Source organism: Sceloporus occidentalis, unplaced genomic scaffold (assembly GCF_023333645.1).
Source record: "Sceloporus occidentalis isolate IW3139 unplaced genomic scaffold, rSceOcc1.0.p SCAF_10, whole genome shotgun sequence".
Taxonomy (NCBI): Eukaryota; Metazoa; Chordata; class Lepidosauria; order Squamata; family Phrynosomatidae; genus Sceloporus; species Sceloporus occidentalis.
In genome coordinates this window covers 25,842,368-25,866,995 of record NW_028316990.1, presented here as the reverse complement: position 1 = coordinate 25,866,995, position 24,628 = coordinate 25,842,368, and positions in this window count along the sequence as shown.

Below are 24,628 nucleotides of genomic sequence, written 5' to 3'. Positions count from 1 at the left end.
GGGAAATGTGAGGGTTGTGTGTGTGTGAAACAGGAGAGGAAACGTAACCAAATTACAAAGTTGTGGCTTCTAAAAAAAGTGACCCAGTTGCTGAAATAATTGCCAGCTTGCCAAAGTTGTTCGCTGAGATGAGGCTCGTGCTTTCTCTTGCTTTGCCAGAGGGCAAGGCATGCACAGAAATTCCCCCATTATCTTATAAAATGATGTTTGGCCCACCTGCATGTCTGCCTGTGGAGCTGTTTAGCCATGTTATCCAGAACCATTTGGAGGAGAGAAGCACCATCAGTAATTGGATAGGAAATGGGAAATAAAAGGCCACATTTTGGGGATTTGGATCCTTTTCATCTGGGACAGAGAGCCTCTGAGGCTACTGCCACATTGCAAAAACAATACAATGTGAAGTTGAAGGCTTTCATGACCGGCATCCATAGTTTTTTGTTGGATTTTCGGGTATGTGACCATGTTCTAGAAGAGTTTATTCGTGACGTTTCGCCAGCATCTGTGGCTGGCACCTTCAGAGAATGTTGGCATAGAACAGTGTGTGTGTGTGTGTGTGTGTGTGTGTGTGTGTGTATCCAGCTCTCTTCTATGCCAACATTCTCTGAAGATGCCAGCCACAGATGCTGGCAATACGTCAGGAATAAACTCTTCTAGAACATGGCCACGTAGCCCGAAAACCCAACAAAAAACTAAAAATCATACAGTTTGACACCACTTTCACTCCCATGGCTCAGTGCTATGGAATCATGGGGTTTGTAGCTGGGTGGGGCACCAGAATCACAGACAGAGAAGGCTAAGTATCTCACAAAGCTACAAATCCATAACTGATTGTTCTTCTAGCATTTTTACAACAGGAGTAACCAGCCACCAAATACATTGGCCCTTTAAAAACTCATAATTCTCCAATTCAGGTAACTGGGCAGGGAAGGGTTAAATGGAAGGAAATAATACATTTCTTCCACGTCCTTCTCAACGGCTTTAATGTGAAATTTGCACAGCACTCTTCAGCATAGTCTCAGTATGATACATCATGGCATCTTGCGTGGGTGTCAATTATAGGGGACCAAATTGTTTGCATTCCTTCAGGGTTTGAAGGCCTAACGCATTTGCTCTGATACCTCTTTTCCAGGTCATTAAGGCACAGTTGTCAAAAGAACGGATGAAACAAGCTATAATGTTGGATAAATATACCAAGTGTTTCCTCCAACAGCCTCGGCTCAGAACTGATCTTCAGCTTTACCAGTTCCTAGTGGGAAGCTGAAATGTATCAGTTTTCTAGGGACTCAGTGTTTGTGCAATTTGATCAGGATGTGCAGTGGGACAAGTGAGCTGCACATGAATCCTGGACCCCACTTTTCTGCCCCCAAGCTCCCATTAAAAACACACACACAGTTTTTCAGGATATTGGTACCCCATTCCCTAAAGGAAGGCCACCAACATATGAAAACACAGAGAAGTACCCCCACCTCACCAGTGCCTAAGAAAACCATAGTACCTCCCCAGTACCTCCATTTGCCTCTGCAGCCCTTCTCAAAATGGTGACATTCCATCACTTCCTGTCATCATTTTGAGAGATTGGAACGGTAAGCAAAGGTATTCAGGCTCAATGCATGTGTTTTGGATTGCAGGTTTTCTTTGGGTTTTGGGCTACCTGCATTTGCATGATACGTCCATAGTGAGATATCCTGGAGATAGGACCTAAGTCTAAACACGAGATCCATTTACGCTTCATATAATTTTGTGCATGAAACACAGTTTGTGGACACTGAACCATCAGAAAACAAAAGGTGCCACTATCTCAACTACCCATGAAAAAGGCTTTGGATTTTGGAGCCTTTCCGATTATGGAAGTCCAGATAAGAGAGATTCAACCTGCAAGAAAACACAATGTATATAGATATTTCCTATGAACAAATCAAAACCTCCCAGGGGTTATGGTGATCTATAAAAAGCTACAAGAGAAGGAAGTAATCCACATGAAACAGAGTAACCAGTCCAACCCATCCTCCTTTTTGGAAGTACATCTGAAAGGCTGAAAGGCTTCATTTTCTTTGCACATCCTAGACTAACTCAGCCTCTTAGAATCCAAATCCTCCAAGGCTATGGATTGGTCAGTTTGATTTTGCTTCTCTGTGAGCTGCCCACTTCACAAAATACACCTTTGGTTGTAAATTGATTTTCCTTGGTCATCCACGTCTCAGGCAAAACCAGGGAAGCCTGGGGTGAGTCTCTCCCTTAACCTGCTTTCTTGAATTACTTCCAGTATCCTGATACATTTAGGCAGCCACAGGTTTGTTTGCTCATAGTATTTCTGAACTTTTCTCTACTCGGTTCTTTAATACATATATACTGAATTCCAATGACTTGTTTTCCATCTCTCTCTTGAGACTGGAGAGCAGGGAAAGTGCAGCAAAGTCAAACAGTGGTTTTCGGATCTGGTTGAGATGGGAGGCTAGGATTCGATCAACTCCTCTGGTTCTAGATGAGCCCAACTTTGCTCATCCTTTGCTTTCCTCAAGGAGAAGTCGAGGGGTAAGCGAAACTGTACTTGGCACTTTGGCCAGGGAATTATGGTGGAGGTGGCAACCTCTGCATGCTGATACTGAGTATGTGCTAGTTTTCAGAGGATCTGAATCTACACTGTGGGAATAATGCAGTTTGACATCGCTCTAAGTGCTGTAGCTCTCCTTGTCGCCATTTTGACAGGGACTGCAGATTCTATGGAATCCTAGGATTTGTAGTCTTAAAAGTGCCTTTAGCATTCTCTGCTAAAGAGTGCTGGTGCCACAAAAACGACACATCCAAGGATCCTATAGGTTGGAGGCATGACAAAGTCATGTTAAACTGCATTATTTATACAGTGTATATGCATGTATATATGTTTATGTACCCTAAGTCACTTCATAGGAATATGGGCACAACATGTATTTATGATGCAATTTTTGTTTTGCCATTCTCTTCCTGCGTCATACCAGCATCTCTTTTCTCCAAGGTCTCATCTGTTCTTTCATATTTCCTCCATTGCAATCTTTCTTTCATAAGTATATGTTTCAGAAATGCCTCTCTCTGTGATATTTTTCAAACCTTCTTGAAACTGTGTAGCAACTTTTCTTTTTCATGCCTCAAGAAGATGGACCTACGTTTATGGACCAATATTCTTAGGTTAAATTCCTTTTATATACCTTATTTCTCTGTTATCTGCTAAATTTGTAAAGGTTGATTTGGGTGGACTCTGCTTGAAGAGATCCACTGCTTCCTCTTATATTTTTCAACAAGTTCATTATTAGTTGTTGTTTCTATGCCCCATGCGATGGAGGCTTGGGGGGATTACAACTCTGTAGTCCAAACTGATTTGGCATGAAGTTGGGAGCCATATATAGCATTTTGTTCCCTCATGGGTTCGGTACACGCAGATGGCTCCATGGAAAACGCATGCGTCAGTTTCAGCTCTGATGTTGGACGACACAACCACAGAAATGGCTTCAACAAGTGGCAACAAAAGCTGATGAAGAGATTTCTGTTTTCAGACAAGCCATGCCTATGAAGTGTGTGGAAGGGAAGTCCATTGGGCTTCATTAAATGTTTATTTAATTTCAAAGCCAAGAAGTGGAGAGAGAGAGAGAGAGAGAGAGAGAGAGAGAGAGAGAGAGAGAAGCTACCTATTAGAGAAAGAAGGAAATTAAAAGAGAAACGGACAATTCTACATAAATTATACATTTTAAGAGGCAAATATATCTTTTTTACACAGCCCTTTAAAATAATGAATAATAAAAGAAATAATGAGAAGACTGAAACGGGAGTAACAATTATTCCATGCGGAGTGATCAATCATACAGATTAGAAGATAAAATAGCCATCTAGTGCAAACGTTAATGAATAAGCTATTAAAGCAGCTCTTTCTGAAATTCCATCTCTCATTACAGCATGCAGATTTTCCAAGTTGCCTTTAATTCTGGCCTGTTGCCTTTAAGGCTGTGCATTATGCTTCGCTCAGAAGTCAGGTATAACTACACGCATAAAAGGACACTCTCCGCAGCTAGGATTCCAGGTGGTAAAACTGTCAAGAGCTCTGACGTTTCGAGTCGCATACAATGGTATATTTGAGTGATTTTAGACACTGGATTTAATGACCTTATTTCAGACTAAGAGTTCTGTCTAGATCACTGGTTTCCAGATTTTGGTCTTCAATTTGCTTGGAGACATCTCATTCACAGGGTTGTCATAACCTGAAGTACACTCAAAGGCAGCTAACAACAACGTATTTTTGAGTTGCATTTTACTCGTTTGACTTGAGATTTGAATTGTTTTAATATGTTAAACAATTTAATTCTATATTAATGTCCACTATCTGCATGCTTTTTAATTTGTATTGTTCTTTTAAGTTGTGAGATGGTTTGAGTCCTAATTTTTTTTTTTGGGGGGGGGGGGGAAACAGGATAATAATAATAATAATAATAATAATAATAATAGATTTTTGTGGGTTTTTCGGGCTATGTGGCCATGTTCTAGAAGAGTTTCTTCCTGACGTTTTGCCAGCATCTGCGGCTGGCATCTTCAGAGAATGCCATCTTCTGAAGATGCCAGCCACAGATGGTGGAGAAACGTCAGGAATAGACACATAGCCATGAAAGCCTCCGACATCATCATCATCATCATCATCATCATCATGGACCTGAACAGACAGGCCAGAATAAAGCTGCTTCAGGTCACTTTGGAGGTATGCTGTTTAAATGACACATGCATCTTAAGAGGCCAGAAGCCGCGCCAAAGCTGCACTCTAGTCCATAGGACTGGAGTGTGGCTTTGGTGTGGCTTCTGGCTTCTTAGGACACATGCAGCATTTAAACAGCATACCTCCAAAGTGACCTGAAGCAGCTTTATTTTGGCCTGTTTTTTCAGGTCCAATAATAATAATAATAATAATAATAATAATAATATCAAATCCATGCACAGGGCAGAAAGGAAAAACTCTAAAGACAATGTCTTGAAACATTTTGCTGGAAACTGGAACAGTTTCTTTTTAGCCTCAGCCAGACTTGTCTTAATACCTTCCTGTTGATATACCCAAACTCAGCAATGCATTTACATGACAGCTTATCTATGGAGTGTACTCCGTCGTGGGGGAGGGATTTTCCCCCTTCCCAGATGCTCCGCATCTTCTTACTCGTGGTGTGAGGTAACGGTAGGCATCTAAAGTATGCATAAAATCCATTTTTGCTACATTTTTGATGTGCGTGACAAAACAGAGCCTTCCTTGATCTTTGAGTCATAGAGAATAATATATAAAGGAATGCATTACATACTAGTTAGCATCTGTAGAATTAAAGTAGGGAAATCAATTTGAATTCCTCCCCCTACCACTTCTCCTCCCCACTTTAGAGCATGGAGATATTTTTGTCTGAGAGTTGTGCCACTTTCTTTAGCAGTGGAAAGATTATCTCGGAGATTCGAATCCCTGCTCAGCCATGGACTGGCACTGCTCTCAGCCTCCGAGGAAGGCAAGGACAATGCTCCTCTGCATAAATATCTCCAAGAAAGACCTACAATAATGTCACCATAAGTTGGGGTCAACTTGAAAGTTCAAATGCACAGATATAGGATGGGGGACACCTTGCTGAATGAAACTACGTGCAAAAGGGATCTGGGAGTCCAAGTAGACCACAAGTTGAATATGAGTCAATAGTGCGATGCGGCAGCTAACAAGGCCAATGCGATTTTAGGCTGCATCAATAGAAGTATAGTGTCTAGATCAAGGGAAGTAATAGAGCCACTCTATTCTGCTCTGGTCAGGCCCCAGCTGGAAAAACCCTGTGTCCAGTTCTCAGCAACAAAATTCAAAAAAGATGATGAGAAACTGGAACTGTGTCCAAAGGAGAGCGACTAAAATGGTGAAGAGTCTGGAAAACATGCCCTATGAGGAACGACTTAGGGAGCTGGTGATGTTTAGCCTGGAGTAGAGATGGTTAAGAGGTGATATGATAGCCCTCTTTAAATACTTGAAGGGATGTCATATTGAGGAGGGAGTTAGCTTGTTTTCTGCTGCTCCAGAGACTAGGACCCGAAGCGATGGATGCAAGATCCAGGAAGAGAGATTCCACTTCAACATTAGGATGAACTTCCTGAGAGTAAGGGCTATTCGACAGTGAAACACACTCCTTCCTCGGAGTGTAGTGGAATCTCCCTCCTTGGAGGTCTTTAAACAGAGGCTGGATCTGTCGGGGATGCTTTGATTTAGATTTACTGCATGGCAGGATGGGGTTGGACTGGATGGCCCTTGCGGTCTCTTCCAATTCTATGATTCTATGATTCATAACAGGCAACAACAACAACACAGATTATCTACTGGTTTAAGGTGCTGGATGCACAGGCCTAACAAACTGGTCTTCTCTGTCCTCTTGGAAGATGATGCATGGCACAATCCCTGAGTCTGATGCGCATAGACTGAACAATGTCCAGCCAATTCAGCACCAAATGCAGGGCATAGCCTTTTAAAAACCCATTTAAGAAACTCATTGTTTGCATTCAATCTTCCCACCAACTATCTGCACATTCTATGTGGACCAAAGGAAGGGACCTGATATTCCCTGTAAAATCAATCCCAGGATTTCTCCTTTGGCAGCAGCCTGAAGGACCCCCTGCTTTGTTTGTCAGTGACATATTTATTGCCATTGCCTTATGGAGCTTTACCACTTACTTGGAAGTCGGACACACACAAAAATTACATTGCTCTTTCCTTGTCAACATACCAAAATATATGTGCCAACATCTGGTGTTGTTATGCATGGACAATATTCAAACCAGGAGAGGGAATAATAATAACAACAACAACAACAACAACAACAACAACAACAGCAACAGTGTTTTCAGTGACACTCAAATACCCCAATCTCCATACATTTTTGTCCAAATATTATTGAAAGGGATTTTAGAAAGCCATTACTAACGCAAAGATAACCAAATTGATGTCAGGAATAAAATTGTTGTATTTCCTTGTTCCTTTCTCTGAAGCTTGAGGTCGATTAGCAAAAGCAATAGCTTTCCCAAAATGCAAAATATTTAACTGTAATTTCAGAATTAAAACCATTTTCTTTCCATGACCTATGAAATTGTATGTATGGATTTGAAGGTTTATGGCATTGGTGTGGGAAGGGTGCCCATGTTATATTTGCAACCATCTCCTCCTAGGCCAGAAATGGGACGATGAAGAGGAAAAAGTAAGACAATATTAGAGGAAAATCCACCAACACTCATGCCATCCCTACTAAGCAGTGCATCTGTATTTCCCCCCTTTAAAGCCTATTTATCTTTTGATGGCATCACATGACAAACTATGTTTCTATGCATATATAATTGTGTATAACTAGCTCATCCCTAAACACTAATTAGCCAAGGTAATTAATCCTGAGAAGTGAAAATTATTCTTCCTTTGAGATCGTATTCACACTTAAAGGAAGAAAAGCAGAAACAATCTGGAATCATTCTTTGACTGCTAAAATTTGGTGCACGTGTCCATTACCAAAATCCCAAACTGCAGAAGTAATTCAATTTGACCCCATTTTAATTGCCCTGGTTTGATGCTATGGAATTCTGGGAAATAGTTAATCTTTTTGTGAGAAAGTTCTGGTGTCTCAACAAACTAAAGTTCCCAGAATTCGCATTAGTCTGAAATGCATCTCCAGTTCGGCCATGGGATGACTGTCAGCCATGGGATCCTGTCCTCCCTGCGCATGTACAAACATGCTAATTCAAAATAAAAAAGCCGGTGGGTATGTACTCATGTGATGATTTCATTCGCATTCACGCTGCTTTCTCTTTCGGACAGACGCTGTGTTTGTCTCTGTGTGTGATAAGCTACTACGTAATTTCTTGCATTTTCAGATTGCCCCCCCCCCTTCTTCTTCTTTTGGGACGGTGATACATTCCTCCATGTGAAAAAGTCGATAGAGATCTTTCATTCATGGGGTCACCATTAGTTGAAGTTGACTGGAAGGCAACTAACATCAACAAAAGTGGGAGGATTCAAAAATATAGTAGTGTTAGTCTGTAAAATCAGTATGGAAAGAGATCTTGTCGCACGTTTGAGACTAACCGAAAGAAGTTGGTAGCATGAGATTTTGTAGGCAGAAGTCCATAGGCTTCAGTCTCCTTCCTCAGAGGCATTCCACCAAATGCACCCGAGGAAGTAAACTGAAGCCTCGGAAAGCTCATGCTACCAACTTTTTCCTTTCCATGAATCTCGAAAGGTGGTACAAGATCTCCCCCAAACAAAAGTGATGTCTCCGAGGAAGTGCATTGAGCGCCATCTAGTCTGGAATTTCATCTGAACTGAAAAGTGAAATGACTTTGGAGCAAAGTTTGGAAAAGTTGCATTTTTGGCAACAACTGTCGGAGACTTCCCACTGGCTTTGCTAAACCAGGGAATTTTTCAAGCTGGATCCCCCAAAGTATATTTTGTAGGTTGATATGGAAGACAGAAAGAGAACACAATATCTGAGGTGAGGTTGTCACTTATGTCCAGGTTGGGATGAATTGAGCGGACCAAAATTTTCAGTTGTAGTTGGACCTAAGGACTTTGTTTCATTTTAAATATGAGCAGTGTGCCGTCCAAGTCACAGAAGAGGCAAACTCTCATTGCACAGTCTCTCTGTTCCTTATTTATATTCACATCCTTCTCATTATCCAAAGGTCTCAGGACGGCTTACAATAAAATCAACGTAAAAGAATAAATTGCAAAAGTTTAGAAGATTAGGAATATGTTAAATTGTTTCCTTCCTCCCCTCCCTCTGGATTCCACGAAAAGTGGGGACAACAGGTCCCCTCCCAAAGTGAAGCAAACACCTCTGCTGGGGATTATAATAGGAAAGAGTCTGTGGCATGATGGATGGGCAATTCCACGGAAAGCTGCAGGGGAGGGAGAAGGAAATCCATCATTGTATATCCCATGCGCCGATGATGCAGAACTGGAGCACTGGCTCCCTGTGTGTGGTGCTGAAACAGCTGGAATTGTAATCAGAGTGAGGTATGGAAAAGTACTGGCATTTTAATATCTGTACTATTAAATGGGTCCCAGATTTGCACAAATAATAAGTCGACAAGAATCAGTCTCTCTGCCTGCCTGCCTGCCTGCCTGCCTGCCTGCCTGCCTGCCTGCCTGCCTGCCTTTCTTTCTTTCTTTCTTTCTTTCTTTCTTTCTTTCTTTCTTTCTTTCTTCCTCCCTCTTTCTCCCTCTTTCTCTCTCCTCCCTTTTAAAGCAGTGATAATATCTAAAGGGCCAGTGTCAAGACTACAATTGTACAGTTGAAAAACTGCTCTCCTGTTACTAAGTATTATTAAAGTGCCAAGTATTTGGGGGAAATTGGAGTGACTTGTTTTTGTTCACCTGCATTTGTTTAGCTATGCACCCTGCCTATTTACGGTCTGGGCTAAACTATTTTCTGTAGCAGTCCAGGTCCTATATGGGGAGAAAGGTGGGATATAAGAAAATATAATATAATGATAATAATAATAATAATAATAATAATAATAATACCACCCATCTGTCCCAACCTAGCATTTAAAAGTAAATTTGGGCCTCATTCCCACTTACAGAAAAAGCGGTTTGAGATCCAAATTGATGGATCGATTCGACAGCGGAACGTGGTTCCCACTACGTTTGCCCCGATCACATTCCCCCCCCCCCTGTAAAATAACCCACTTGTGGTTCACATTCATGAATTAATCTGTTCAAAATGGACCTGCTCCAACCGGCCAAAGGGCAAATTTAAATCTATTCCGATCATCATCTGGTTCACACTTGTGCAGAATCGATTTATTGAAAAAGACGCAGAAAACATCAGCGTCAAAAAGATGTGGGGAAAATGGGTTTAGAGTGTGACCCCCCCCCCCTCCGAATTACTTCAGTGAATTGATTCAAGTGGGAACCCGGGTGATTTGAACTGGTTCAAACCAATTTGCGATCCGGTTTAAACGATAGTGGGAATCAGGCCTAAGACATGAGACTAGAAAGAAACCAACATGGATGCCTTACCATCCAACTCTCCTGATTCAGCAGCAACAGTCCCAATCAATCCTGTCATCCCACTTTTGTATCTCTTTTAAAAATGTTCCAGTTTCTCTCCCTTCTCCCCACTTTCCCCCTATGTCCTTGGCTTACTACCGTTGGTACAGAGTTAAAAGTGCAAATGTACTTTCTATTTGATTAACTCAGTAGAAGAGAGAAGAAAGGAGAAAGCAGAATTGTGTCCTTCCCAGTAGGCTGAGGCAAAAGCAAATTGGTGCAACCTCTCCTACCTTGTGTGTTCTTCTTTGTTAATACCTTTAGCCATCTTGACTACCCTCTGGTGTGGCTTGGCTACATCTGGCCCAGTTTTCATCTGTGAAATATTGGAGGGTGTGTGCATAAACCCTTCTGAATTTGTGGTGCAATTTGGGAGTGACTAAACCCAAGCATCGCATGCTTAAGCTAGAGTCGCTCTTTCATAAATTATGATGTTTTCTGAGTCTTGCAACAGTGCAAGGTTGCAAGCCCATGGTAAAGTATCACCGGTCTGATAATTTCAGCCAATGGAGTTTTGAATGGTCACAGACAAAAGAGACGTGTCCTGAACTGATGAAAATCCTCACAAAATTTATGGAAACAAAGATAGGGACCAAGGAGCCTTTTAGTACCCAACTCTCTCGTCTGGTTTTGTAATTTCCAAGTTGATGAACAAAATCCATTTGTCAACCTGGTTCAGAAAAAGTTGCCAACTGCATTTTCTGTGCAGGAAACAGCATGTGTGTGTGTGTGTGTGTGTGTGTGTGTGTGTGTATACAACATTAGGAAGAACTTCCTGACAGTAAGGGCTGTTCGACAGTGGAACAAACTCCCTCGGAGTGTAGTGGATTCTCCTTCCTTGGATGTCTTTAAGCAGAGGCTAGATGGCCATCTGTTGGAGATGCTTTGATTTGGATTTCCTGCATGGCAGGGGGTTGGACTGGATGGCCCGTGCGGTCTCTTCCAACTCTATGATTCTATTATATATATATATATATATATATATATATATATATATTGCACGATCTGCCATGAAACCCACTAGGTAACTTTGGGTAAGTCACATACTCGTAGCCTCAGGGGAAGGCAATGGCAAACCTCCTCTGAACAAACCAAGAAAACCTCATGATACCCCATGACTCCAAGTTTGTCTTAGGGTTGCCATAAGTCAGAAATGACTTGAAGTCAGAAATGACTTGAATGGCACGGACACGACTACATAGGAACCATCAATTTGGATCCAATATCGGTGCATATCTCCAGGTTATACATCCATAAGTCTGAATTCTAGCCAGTGTATTTGGTGCCCAATAAATTGCAAACTGCAAACAGTCCTCAAAACCTGGACAGTTTTTGAAGCTCCTTACAGCAGGAGGAAAACTGCTGAAATTATTTGTTGCTTCTTTCAATAACAAATGTAATGCATTGTATCCATACAGATGACTGGTGCAGGAGACCCCCTGAATCCAGACCTTCCCCTAGGAAACATAATTGATTTTATCGATTTTAAAAGACAGAGAAAAGGGAAGGCGTTCTACTCCTAATTTTGGCCAAAGAAAAGGGAATAAATAAATAAAACATTCAAAGAACGCATTCAGGGTGGAAGAAAACATAATTTAACATGGACCTCGGCAAATGAATGGAGAAATTAACTTGCAATTAACTTAAATTAGCCAAGAGCTATCCAGACAATGCTACAGTCCATGGTGGATTGCGGCAGGAATCAGTGCCGAAACTGAGGTGAAGTTCAGGAGAGAGAAAAGTAGAGAGAGAGAAGTTCTGCCTTCCAAAGTGAACATAAGGATTGGAAATGAAGAGTCTGCTCCTCGTGGAGTTGAGGAAATAATTCCACAGATTAGGGGCCTGGAGTGGGCAGACGCAGATGAAACGCCTTCGAGAGAATAATTAAGAGCCTTGGAGTCGCCCAGAAGATAAAGCGACGGCTAAGAAAGAAACCGCATGATAGTAGGTTAGGTCACTGGAGCTTTGCGTGAGATGAAAACCTGTTAAGAGAACAAATTGATGAAGCGCAATGAGGAAAGCCATCTTGGCTGAAGGCTAGGAAATGGTAGGAGTAAGTAAGTACCACATTTCGTTCTTTCATTAGATAAGGATTTCTTTTCAAATTTGGGAAGAGATTTCCCCTTAGAAAATTAACTTCAAAACTTGATGAAGTCCAATGACTTCCAATGAAGTCAATACCGGTGAGAACAATCTGTAAGAGTCTATGGAACATATCCAGGAGTACCGGTGTTGCAAAGTACAATAACATCCTAACTCCATAAAACAGCGAGCTGGGGATGTTTAGCCTGGAGAAGAGAAGGTTAAGAGGTGATATGATAGCCCTGTTTAAATATTTGAAAGGATGTCATATTGAGGAGGGAGCAAGCTTGTTTTCTGTTGCTCCAGAGAAAAGGACCTGGAACAATGGATGCAAGCTACAGGAAAAGAGATTCCAGCTCAACATTAGGAAGAACTTCCTGACTGTAAGGGCTGTTCGACAGTGGAACACACTCTTTCCTCGGAGTGTAGTGGAGTCTCCCTCCTTGGAGGTCTTTAAACAGAGGCTGGATGGCCATCTGTCAGGGATGCTTTGATTTGGATTTCCTGCATGGCAGGGGGTTGGACTGGATGGCCCATGCGGTCTCTTCCAACTCTATGATTCTATGATTTCTTGGGCCAACCAAAACACCCAAATAGACGTCACAAGCTTTGGAAGCTCCACTGGTTTCTTCATGACGGAAAGGTGTTGAAAACCATACTAGAGACAGGGGGAAAAATATGACGACATTAGTCACAGGTCTGCATTTTGTTAAGATGTTGTTGGCACGGTTCTGAGTTGCGATGGTACGGAGGGATATCCATGCAGCCAGGCCACTCATGGTTCTAGGAGGCAAAGTATTTTAAAGTCCAAGACATACAATTTAAATTCCATTAGCAACACAAAAATATACTTCTTTTGAGATCTTCCTGAGGGTCCATATAACTGTTACAGTTATTGTTCCTATGATGAGCAAAGATGTGACAAGCAAAGATGAACTTCAGACCACTAAATACTTTGACAAACTATACACAGCCCTTAAATGTTAGTATTATTTAAACTAATAGTTAGCTCACTTCCCTGAGTGCCAGTCTATGTGTAGTTGCAACATCAATATGCATACTCAAGAGTACAAAAGTTCATTTGTATGTTACGGCAATGTCCACGCAATTTCCTTTCCACACCTTTGAATAAAATGCAGGCATTCCACCTTGGAAAATAATAATATTCAACCTCTTCTGTAGGAGAAATTCCACATGAGTCCTATGTCCCTTTATCTTTACATTGAGATACTTCATTAGAATAGGGTTGGACTTATGGTCAACATCTAACTTTGAATCCAGGAATGAAACCCACAAAAATGTCTGTGTTGGATTTGTCGACCATGGGCCTTTAAAAAAATTGTCTGTCTCCTCTTGGATGTTGGGTGGGTAGGCAACCAAAGCACATTTCCAGTCATGCGCATGGGATGGATCCAGGGAAAGATAGTGTTCACACCAGCCCTTAAATGGGATCTTTCACGTGTATCTAGGACCCGGAGCAATGGATGCAAGCTGCAGGATAAGAGATGCCACCTCAACATTTGGAGGAACTTCCTGACAGTAAGGGCTGTTCAACAGTGGAACACACTTCCTCAGAGTGTAGTGGAGTCTCCCTCCTTGGAGGTCTTCAAACGGAGGCTGGATGGCCATCTGCCAGGGATGCTTTGATCTGGATTTCCTGCATGGCAGGGGGTTGGACTGGATGGCCCTTGCGGTCTCTTCCAATTCTATGATCTACAGCAGAGGTGGGCAACCGTTGAAGGCTAGGTGCTTGCATTGCTCCCCGCTGGGCCTTGAAGAGCCTCACCATTCACTTTACTTGCTCCCACAAAAAACAGTTTGCCCCCAGCTGCTTTCTAGAGGACATGTGGGGCATTGGCATCACGTTATTGAGACGTTCCTGGCCATTTTAGGTAACCTGGTTCAAATAAAGACATCTCCTGGGCATAAATTGACCCATTGGGACCAAAGCATATTGAAAATGCCCTCCATTCCTAGGGGTACATTTTTGAGAGTACATTTTTTAGATAAAAAAGCCTGACCCCTGGGTCCATAAAAATGGTCCTGAGGGCCACATACAGCCCATGCGCCACATTTTGCCAAGGGTAAAAATTGTGTATCCATGAGCCACACAAGTGATTCCTAGTTCAATCTCATCTGCTGTTGCCAACCCCTGATCAAGACTGCCATGGCCACCAACAGCGAATGTCTACCAATAGTTGAACATCACATCACATCACATCCATTTCTTATGGCCCTAGGAGATCAGATAGACTCTTGGATGTTCTCCACCTGCTTCTGCATTCTGCACAACAAAAAAATGTAGATCCCTGGATATTTTATCCTTTTCTCCTTCAGTTTACCTCCTTCTTTTGCTGGAAAATATTTAAAATAAAAAAGGGAGGGGAGAGCAGCTTTTATGAAACCAGCCAATGTCTCTTACGACGGAAAGAGCTGCCGTTTGCTTCTTCACTTACTTTGCCAAGGGAGAAAAAAAATAAGTAAGCACCACCAGAAATAAAAACAAAAAGTAAAAATAGCAAAATGCTCAGGAGATGAATGGAAGAGTCAAAGCTGCTTATTTTTCGAGAGCAAGGGGGGAAAATAGTGCTAATTTAAGCTAGAAAATGCTAGAGTAACGGATATACGGATGTACATCTTACAGTCCAAAAACATCACCTAACAAGATCATTGTCGCTCAGGCAATTATTCTGGCAAATTGGTCTGGAGGAATAAAAATCTAATAACACAATGTATAACTGCTCAATTGTCCGCCCGCGCCTCTGTGTTACTAGATGAGCAAATTTATTCCTTTAAATTAGGGACATGCTAAAGTAGTTTGTATTGTAACTCCTCACAGGGATCGGCATTGAAGAGACCAGCTTTTCACTGCATTTTTAAAAAAAATCACCTCCTCTCTCCTTACTCTTGGAATAAAGCCATTTGTTCTTCTACCACTGGCTTCATTTAGAGCCAGGAGGAATGTAAACTGGGGTGAGCAACTGTGGAAAGGTAGGGGGCTATATTAGTGCCCCTCGGGAACCTTGGAGGGCCATACCACCATGGCATCATTCCCACTTACAGATACATCGCTGCATGATCCTAATTGATGGATCGATTTGACAGCACAGCATGGTTCCCACTACATTTGCCCCCATGACATTTTTTCCTCCAAAATAAGCCACTTGTGGTTCCCATTCACCAATGAATTGATGCAAAATGATTCGGTTCCAGACGGCCGAAGGGGAACCTTGAATCGATTCCGATCCGCTTGTGGTTCACACTTGTGCGGAATCAATTTATTTTAAGAAGCGGAAAAAAATCAACATCAAAAAGACGCAGGTTAAATGGGTCTACTCTTGCGCATGGCTCCCCTCTTGGAATTGCTTCAGTGATTCGGATTAAGTGGGAACCAGGGTTGTGTGAACCGGTTCAAATGGATTCACGATTTGATGTAAAAGGTAGTGGGAATGAGGGCTAAATCTCCCTCCCCAATCAATTTGTTTGAATATCTAATTTTAAGTCAAACCATTCTCCCAGAGGTCCTGCAAAAGTGTGATTCAGCTTAAAAGCAAGGCACACACTTTCACACAATGGCATCCCTACCCCTGGTGTCACCCGATGTGGGGGGACAGCTGGGTGGGTGGCCAGTGGCCCAGGAATTATTGGCTGTCCAGTTTTCTTTCCACACCTTTGAATAAAATGCAAGCATTCCACCTTGGAAAATAATAATATCCAGCCTCTTCTGTAGGAGAAATTCCACATGAGTCCTTTGTCCCTTTATCATTACATTGGGATACTTCATTAGAATGGGATTCGACTTATGGTCAACATCTAACTTTGAATCCAGGAATGAAACCCACAAAAATGTCTGTGTTGGATTTGTCGACCATGGGCCTTTAAAAAAATTGTCTATCTCCTCTTGGATGTTGGGTGGGTAGGCAACCAAAGCACATTTCCAGTCATGCACATGGGATGGATCCAGGGAAAGATAGTGTTGACTCCAGCCCTTAAATGGGATCTTTCACGTGTATCTACACCAGAGGTTGTAGGCTAGGGGACTGCATTGCTCCCCGGTGGGTCTTGAAATTGGCCCAGGAACTATTGGCTGCCTAAGACAGATTGCCTAGGGAAAACTGTTGTTCGAAGATGTACTTTAGACCTCCTTGCACCACACTGAAAAAAAAAGTTCTTATACTAGTGTTTTTCTAGTGCACACCATCATGAATAAGGGATTAACTGGAATCCTCTTGGAGGTATCACTAGTGTGACTGGGGATTACATTAGTGTAATCTTTTTTTCAGTGTTGTGTAAGGAGGTATCCAGTCCCTCCTTGTACATTGATTTTACTTTGGCTATACACTGATCCAGCTTCACATAGTGGTTTGAATTCTGGGCTAAAATAAATAAATAAATAAATAAATAAATAAGATTTTATTTATATGACGCCTCTCCCGCAGGATCGAGGCGGTTTACAATAACGGATAAAATACAGTATAAAATACAACGTATATTAAAATGCATTCCATCAATTCCCTCACACACACACACCCATTACACTATAATAAAATAACATGAACAATTAAAACAATTAAAACAGATAAACATCAAGCCAGTCAGAGACAAGGGGATGGGCAATGTGGGTTGCCCTGTTCTCTGTGATAATCCGATTCCATGATAGACTGAGTGGATGATTCAGGGAAGGCCTGTCGAAAGAGATCCCTCTTGACAGCCCTTTCAAAGCTGTCAAGATTGGTAATATTTCGGATCTCTTCCGACAGGCCATTCCATAATTTGGGAGCGGCCGATGAAAAGGCACTCTGGGTAACAGCTGTCAACCTGGCTTTTATTGGTTGAAGAGGGTTTTTCCCAGAGGACCTAAGTGTGTGAGGCAGATTGTATGGAAGGAGGCAATCCCACAAATAGGACTATGACTCTGGAGACCAGGGTTTGATTCCTGGATGGACCATGAACCCACTGAGTGACTTTGGCCAAGTCATATGCTCTCATCCTTAGGGGAAGGCAATGGCAAATCTCCTCTGAACAAGTCAGAAATGACTCGAAGACACACAACAACAACAACAACATACATTGTGTGCTGACCCAAGAAGGCCCAGATTGACCAGGCAGGTCATCAGAAGATCTCTGCCCAACTGCTTTCCTTTTGGACACCCAGTCAAATATGCTTATGGCTCTCTATATTCACCCACCTTCAAGCAGGATTTCAGCCCCCATCGGAACGTCTTCAAATCCTTGCTTAGATGCCTAAGAGAATCTTGCAAAAGAAGAAGAAGAAGAATTACATTTGTTTTAAATAATTTGATAAGAATCATAGAATTATAGAGTTGGAAGAGACCGCAAGGGCCATCCAGTCCAACCCCATTCTGCCATGCAGGAACTCTCAATCAAAACATCCCTGACAGATGGCCATCCAGCCTCTGTTTGTAGACCTCCAAGGAAGGAGGCTCCACTACACTCCAAGGGAGTTTGTTCCACTGTTGAATAGCCCTTATTGTGAGGAGGTTCCTCCTAATGTTGAGCTGGAATCTCTTGTAGCTTGCATCCATTGCTCCATTGGGTCCTAGTCTCTGGTGCAGCAGAAAACAAGCTTGCTCCTTCCTGAATATGACATCCCTTCAAATATTTAAACAGGGCTCTCATATCACCTCTTAACCTTCTCTTCGCCAGGCTAAACATCCCCAGCTTCCTAAGTCGTTCATCATAGGGCATGGTTTCCAGACTCTTCACCATTTTAGTCACCCTCCTTTGGACATGCTCCAGTTTCTCAATGCCCTTTTTGAATTGTGGTTCCCAGAACTGGACACTGTATTCCAGGTGGGGCCTGACCAGAGCAGAATAGAGTGGCACTATTACTTCCCTTGATCTAGACACTATACTTTTATTGATGCAATTAATTAATAGATGCTCTGCTTTGGATGTTTTGTTTCTGAAGTGGAAGTTAAGGCACCGTTGGTAGCTTGGGGTATTTTAAAGAACAATCAGAAACTAGAGCAAATGGAAAGGGAAGATTTGAAAAAACTACCCATGACTGGTAGCCAACAACAATAAAAAAAGAAATCCTACTTCTTTCAGACTCCACCTGAAAGCAGAGCAGCAGAGGAGAAGACGCTTGATCCACTGCTCAAGGGCAGACTGGAAACAATACATACCCTCCATGCAGACATGAAATCACTGGAAGGGTGTACGCATCAACAAAGTGCTGGAGGCCATACCATCATCCAACTCCCCATCCCTTGTTTCTCTCCACATCTGAGGAAGCCAAGAACATCATATGAAACAGAAGGTGCGTGCTTTTCTGGAATATCCCAGAGGCAAAAAAAGAGAGAGAGAGAAGAACGAAGCAATAGCAGCATTGAGAGCTGGAGCTACAGTTCCTTCTATGTAAGTGGGGGGGGGGGGACCTCAGAGGAGCCCTTGCATTTCTGATTTCCAGTGAAGTTTGCTCACTTTTCCACAGCCGGAGAAGGCACGCCGACGGACCAAATGAACGAGGGGGAGATGGCTTCATGTAATCAGGGGTAAAGTGAGGTACCTTGAAGCAAAACCGTCTTGATTTCGTATGCGCACCCATTGTGTGTGCATGTGGGTCTGAGTTGGCAACAGAATAGCGTAATTGAAATGCTGACCCAGTTTGCGGCTGCTGTGAAAAGGAGAGACGGAGCAAGTTTGTTTTCTGTGGCACCACGGACCAGGACGCAAAACAGAGATACTCAAATTGCAAGAAGGAAAGATCCCACTGAGGAGGAACTTTGTGACGCTAAGAGCTGTATTGTAGTGAAGGGTTAGAAATCAGAAACATTCCCTCACATTAGGTCCAGCTGTATCAGGATCAGGTTGCACAGTGGGTACTCAGGTCCCATTTTATGTAGGGATGAAGTAAAATGGTGTCTCTTATTTTAAAAACCGCATACTCAAAAAGTTTGCTTTTGGGATTTTTTTTTTTAAATTAAACTTTGGATGTCTGAATCCATAGATGCAGAATCTGTGTTGAATTGTGTTGCTGAGAACTGGACACAGGGTTTTTCCAGCTGGGGCCTGACCAGAGCAGAACAGAGTGGCACTATTACTTCCCTTGATCTAGACACTATACTTCTATTGAAGCAGCCTAAAATCGCATTGGCCTTGTTAGCTGCCGCATTGCACTGTTGACTCATGTTCAACTTGTGGTCTACTTGGACTCCTAGATCCCTTTCACAAATATAACTCTCGTTCAACCAGGTGTCACCCATCCTATATCTGTGCATTTCATTTTTCCACCCTAAGTGCACCTTACATTTCTCTGTGTTGAAATTCATTTTGTTAGTTTGGCCCAGCTTTCTAATCTATTCAGGTAATTTTGAATTTTGATCCTGTCCTCTGGAGTATTAGCTATTCCTCCTAATTTGGTGACATCTGCAAATTTGATAAGTATGCCCCCAACTCTGTTGCTGCTGTTGTTGTGTGCCTTCAAGTCATTTCCGACTTATGTAGATGCCAAGGAGAACCTATCATGGAGCTTTCTTTGCCAGTTTCTCCAAAGGGGGGTTTGGCATTGCCATCCTCTGAGGCTGAAAGAGTGTGCCTTGTCCACAAAAAAGCTCTGTTGGACTCAAGAAGGTAATGGGACAGAATATATGGGAAGGACATAGACACCACACTTATTTCTCTTTTTAAAGAGCCACCTTTTGTTTGACTCCAACTTCATTTATCAGAAGGCCTCAAATATCCCACCAAGCCAACTCCAGAAATGAATTAAATTTTTGCCTGAGCTGAGTCATAATTAGAGACATAAGAAATTAGCCATTAAAGTTAACAGTGAAATCCCACTTGTGCCTCTTGTAGATTAATCTATCACTTTGTGTTTTCCTGAGAGAAGAACAAAATGTTATTTCAGTGCAGCACCACCAAAGCACCAAATGTATATATTAATTTTGCAGCCTCCCTGATGAATCTTATTTAGAAAATGGATCATAATATCATGGTACATCATTATCAAACTAACGGCGCTTCCTTATCTTTTTCTATTATAACCAACACTTACCTGTCACATGGAGGAAGGAAAGGAGAGGGGGATTTCTTCTTCTTCTTCTCCTTCTTCTTCTTTAATTTCAAAGATGAGATGCAAAATCAAGTGGAATTGGAGGTGTAATAAGAGAGAAGGGGAGGGAGAGAAGGAAAGTGTGCATGAGAAAGGAGGATGTTACACAATGATGCTGAGAAAGATATCATGACTATCCTTTAGCCAGCTGTAATTGATGAGTATTTGTAATACTTAAAATAAAATGGAATAAGGGTTCGGAAGAGTGTAGAAACTTCACATCCTTATTCCCAAAGGAGATGAGGGAAATATTGGTCAAGCACATCTATATGTACCTGGAGTTCAGTCCTAGTGTGCAGGGTGAGCGGATGCTATAACAGCAAAGGAGGAAAAGGCATTGCAAAATGTAGAAAGTCCCAGAAAAAATATAAGACATGACCGAATAGAACAGTGATGGCAAACCTATGGCACACGTACCAGAGGTGGCACTCAGAGCCCTCTCTGTGGACCCATGTGCCGTCGCCCCAGCACAGGGTTTGCAAGAGTTTGTTACTAGAAAGCCAGAGGGACATGGCACTTTGCAGTAAATAAGTGGGTTTTGGGTTGCATTTTGGGCACTCAGCCTCTAAAAGGTTCACCATCACTGGAATAGAAGCTGGGCCTCATTCCCACTACCTTTTAAACCGGATCGCAATTCGGTTTGAACTGATTCAAACAACCCTGGTTCTCACTTAAATCGATTTACTGAAATGACTAGGAGAGGGGAGCGATGCACCAGACCCATTTAACCCGCGTCTTTTTGACACTGATGTTTTCCATGTCTTTTGGGATAAATCGATTCTGCGTAAGTGTGAACTAGATGCGGATCGGAATCGATTTAAATTTGCCCTTCGGCCGGCTGAACCAATTCATTTGTGAATGTGACCCACAAGTGGGTTAAATGCGGCTGGGGCAAATGTAGTGGGAACCACGCTCCACTGTCGAATCAATCCATCGATTCAGATCACAAACCGAATTGTAAGTCGGAATGAGGCCCTACAAAGTCTAATATAAATGTAAATTCATGCTGCTTTAGTCATGCTCAAAATGGAGGACATTCAAGAAAAATTCTGCAGTGTAGATGCAGCCATAGTTTCTCATACACACTGAACCGTTTATAAGCCAACATGCCTTCAATGCTCTAGCAAAGCTGGCTGTTCATTGTGAATACCTTAAAGGCATCAGCAAGTGAGAGACTGCAAGGACTTTGTGTTTTGGCTCCTTTCTCTAGAAAAGAAAATAGCCTTCCAATGACTTTGAATTGGTACAATGGAAACCACACTCATTAGTAATCTTTGGAGCTTGACTTCATTTAAGCCTGCGCTGGGTGTAGAGAGCAATTAATATTGCCCTCCAGGTAAGGCAGTGTAGATTTATTCCCCGGAGGTGGCTCCACTTCCTCAGCCTACTTTAAAATTAGATTTACTCCCTTACAAATCGTAAGTGTTAAATGAGTAAAAACTATTAAACAAGGAATACTGCTGGGCTAAATGGCAAAGTGTTTAACGGTTTACCATGGTATTACCATTTTTATGGTCTATTAAAGCAATTGGAGGAATATCGGTGGTATGAAGAATCAGGTAATTTATATACAAGTTTGATAAAGTGCCATATGTTTGAATAAAAAGGAATGCTCATTTCCTACCATTCGAGAGTCGAAATGGAGCCTTGGAGGGCATAGTCTACCATTACAAGAGGGGAAAACTGGCACAAAACTGTGTCTTGGCAGGTTGGAGAATGTCACTTTTGGAGTTAGGAAAGATCTGGATTTCCCTGGATATTTTGTTTCTTCTCCTTTTTGCTTTTGCAGTTTTCTGAAGGTGCCAAAAATGCTACACTTGGAGCGTACTGATGGCAGAGGTATGGCTTGCCATGGTGTCTGTATATCCATATACATTTTATAAAAAGGAAAAAGAATCTGGGTCTAGGCCACCATGGAAGAAGTAGGTGGCCTAGACCTTACAAATACAGGTGTGTGTGCCTATTATATATTTTGACCTATTGATAAAAGCTAGTCAATTCTTCAAGACATTGACTTGACTCTGCTGCTGACACTGGCTGAAAAAAAATATCAACTGGTCTTCAGTTCTCAGTTTGTTGTTGTTAATTGTCCTTGAGTTATCCCTAACTCATGGCAATCCTGTGGATGAAACATCTCCAAGACCCTCTGTCCTCCACTGCTCTCTTTAGGTCCCGCAAATTTATACCCATGTTGTTGTTGTTGTTAACTTACCTTGAGTTGATCACAACTAATGGTGACCCTGTGGATGAGACATCTCCAAGGTTTCTTATTTTCCAATGCTCTCCTTAGGTCCTGCAAATTCATACCCATGTTGTTGTTGTTGTTGCTGCTGCTGTTGTTAACTGCCCTCAAGTTGATCACAACTCATGGTGACCCTGTGGATGAGACATCTCAAAAGCTTCTTATTTTCCACTGCTCCGTTTAGGTCCTGTAATTCATGCCCATGAGCTCCTTAATAGAGTCCATCCATCAAGCAAGCAGTCCTCCTCTCTTTCTACATCCCTTCATCGTTCCTAACCCTATCATCTTTTAAAATGAGGCATGCCTTCTCATGATGTGGCCAAAGTATGACAACCTCAGATTGATCAATTTAATCATTTTGTAGATCATACCCATGACTTGCCTGACTGAGTCCATCCATTGGGCATGTGGTTTCCCTGTCTTCCACCTTCCTTCTACCTTTTCTAGCATTATTGGCTTTTCTAGTGAGTTGTGTCTTCTCGTGATGTGGCCTGGTAGATGGGCTCAAATATGGCAGTGGTTTCTGGAACATTACTGTTGTTGTTAACCTTCTCTTAGTTGACATGATTCATGATGACCTTGTGGATGAATATCTTCAAGACCCCTTCCCTCAATGTCTTCTTAGATCCTACAGGCTCAGGGTCGTGACCTCCTTTTTGAATTTATCCATCTGGTATGTGGTCTTCCTCACTTTCTAATGTCCTCCACCTTTCCTAGCATCATTGTCTTTAGAAATGAATCCTGTCTTCTCATGATATGGCCAAAGTATGACAGCCTCAACATAGTCATTTTGGCTTTCAGGATGATTTCTGACTTCATCTGTTCAAGAACCCACTTGTTTGTCTTTTTGACTTCAACACTCTTCTCCAGGACCACATCTCAAATGAGTTGATTTTCTTCTTATTTGTTTTCTTCACTATCCAGCTTTCATATCTGTACATGGAGATGGGGACTACCATGGCTTGGACAATTCTAACGTTCATGTTCAGTTGTATATCTTTACTCTTTGTGAACTTATCTAGTTCTTTCATGCCTTCCCTTCCCATTCCTAATCGCCTTCTGATATCCTGACTGTAGTCTCCATTCTGATCAATGATTGATCCAAGGTACAGGAACCCTTTAACTATTTCAATTTCCTCATTATCTAGATGGAATTTATGTAGTTCCTCCATGGTCATTACAGTGTGCCCACACCATATGTGGGTACACTATAGGTGGCTTACGCTGAAGCCGTGTGGCAAAATAATGATTGATGTGCACACCCATGGCACACATGCTCTCCCGCACCATGAGCATGAGCCCCATTATATTCAATGGAGCTCGAGCATATGCATTTTTTGCCTTATGCAGGGGGGTCCGCAATGGATCCCCTGCGTAAGGTAAGGCTCCACTCTATTTTTGTTTTCTTTATATTCAGCATTAAGACTGCCTTTCCAGATAGATTTCCTATGATATATTATTACATGCACTTGCCTCTCTGGCTTCTCTTGGTACCTTACCTACCTGCATCAACAACGGGGTTCAGGAAGGGTAAAGTGGACAGATAGAATCACAGAGGAGTTGCACATGATTATAAATATGTGGCTTTCCCCTTCGTCTGAAACTGGTAGACTCGGCATATCCAAAATCTCTGGCAAATATAATAGGATCTCTCCCACCTCACTCTCTCCTCCTTTGGGTGATTATACAGACCACAGCTTCAATTCCTCCTTTCTCTTGATACCAGTCCTCCAGAGATTCCTGACCAAAATTAAATGAGACACAGTGATCCATTAAATTTGGGCATTCCTTCCCTACCAAGAATGAGAAGCTGCAAATCCCATGCTATGTTAGATTACATTCCCCAATGGGAGTCCTTTAACCTGGGTTTAATATATCTCCTGGGAGAAAAGAAGGAAGGCAGAGAGTGCTACATTGCAAACGTGTGTTAATCTTGGCAGCTTTATTAGTATTTTCAGTTCTCAGGAGGTAAATTCTGCTGATCGGTTCTTGGTTGCACAATTCCTTTTCTCTCGACTCCTTCCCCAGGGGTAATCCTTGGATGTGTTTTTCTTCTCTTGATACCTCCAATTCCAACATGACATTGGCTAAATATATACTAAACAAGTCTTTCCAGGGGTCTCTGGAAATACAGTGTTGCTAATTCCCCAAGTTACCTCACTGATGCTAG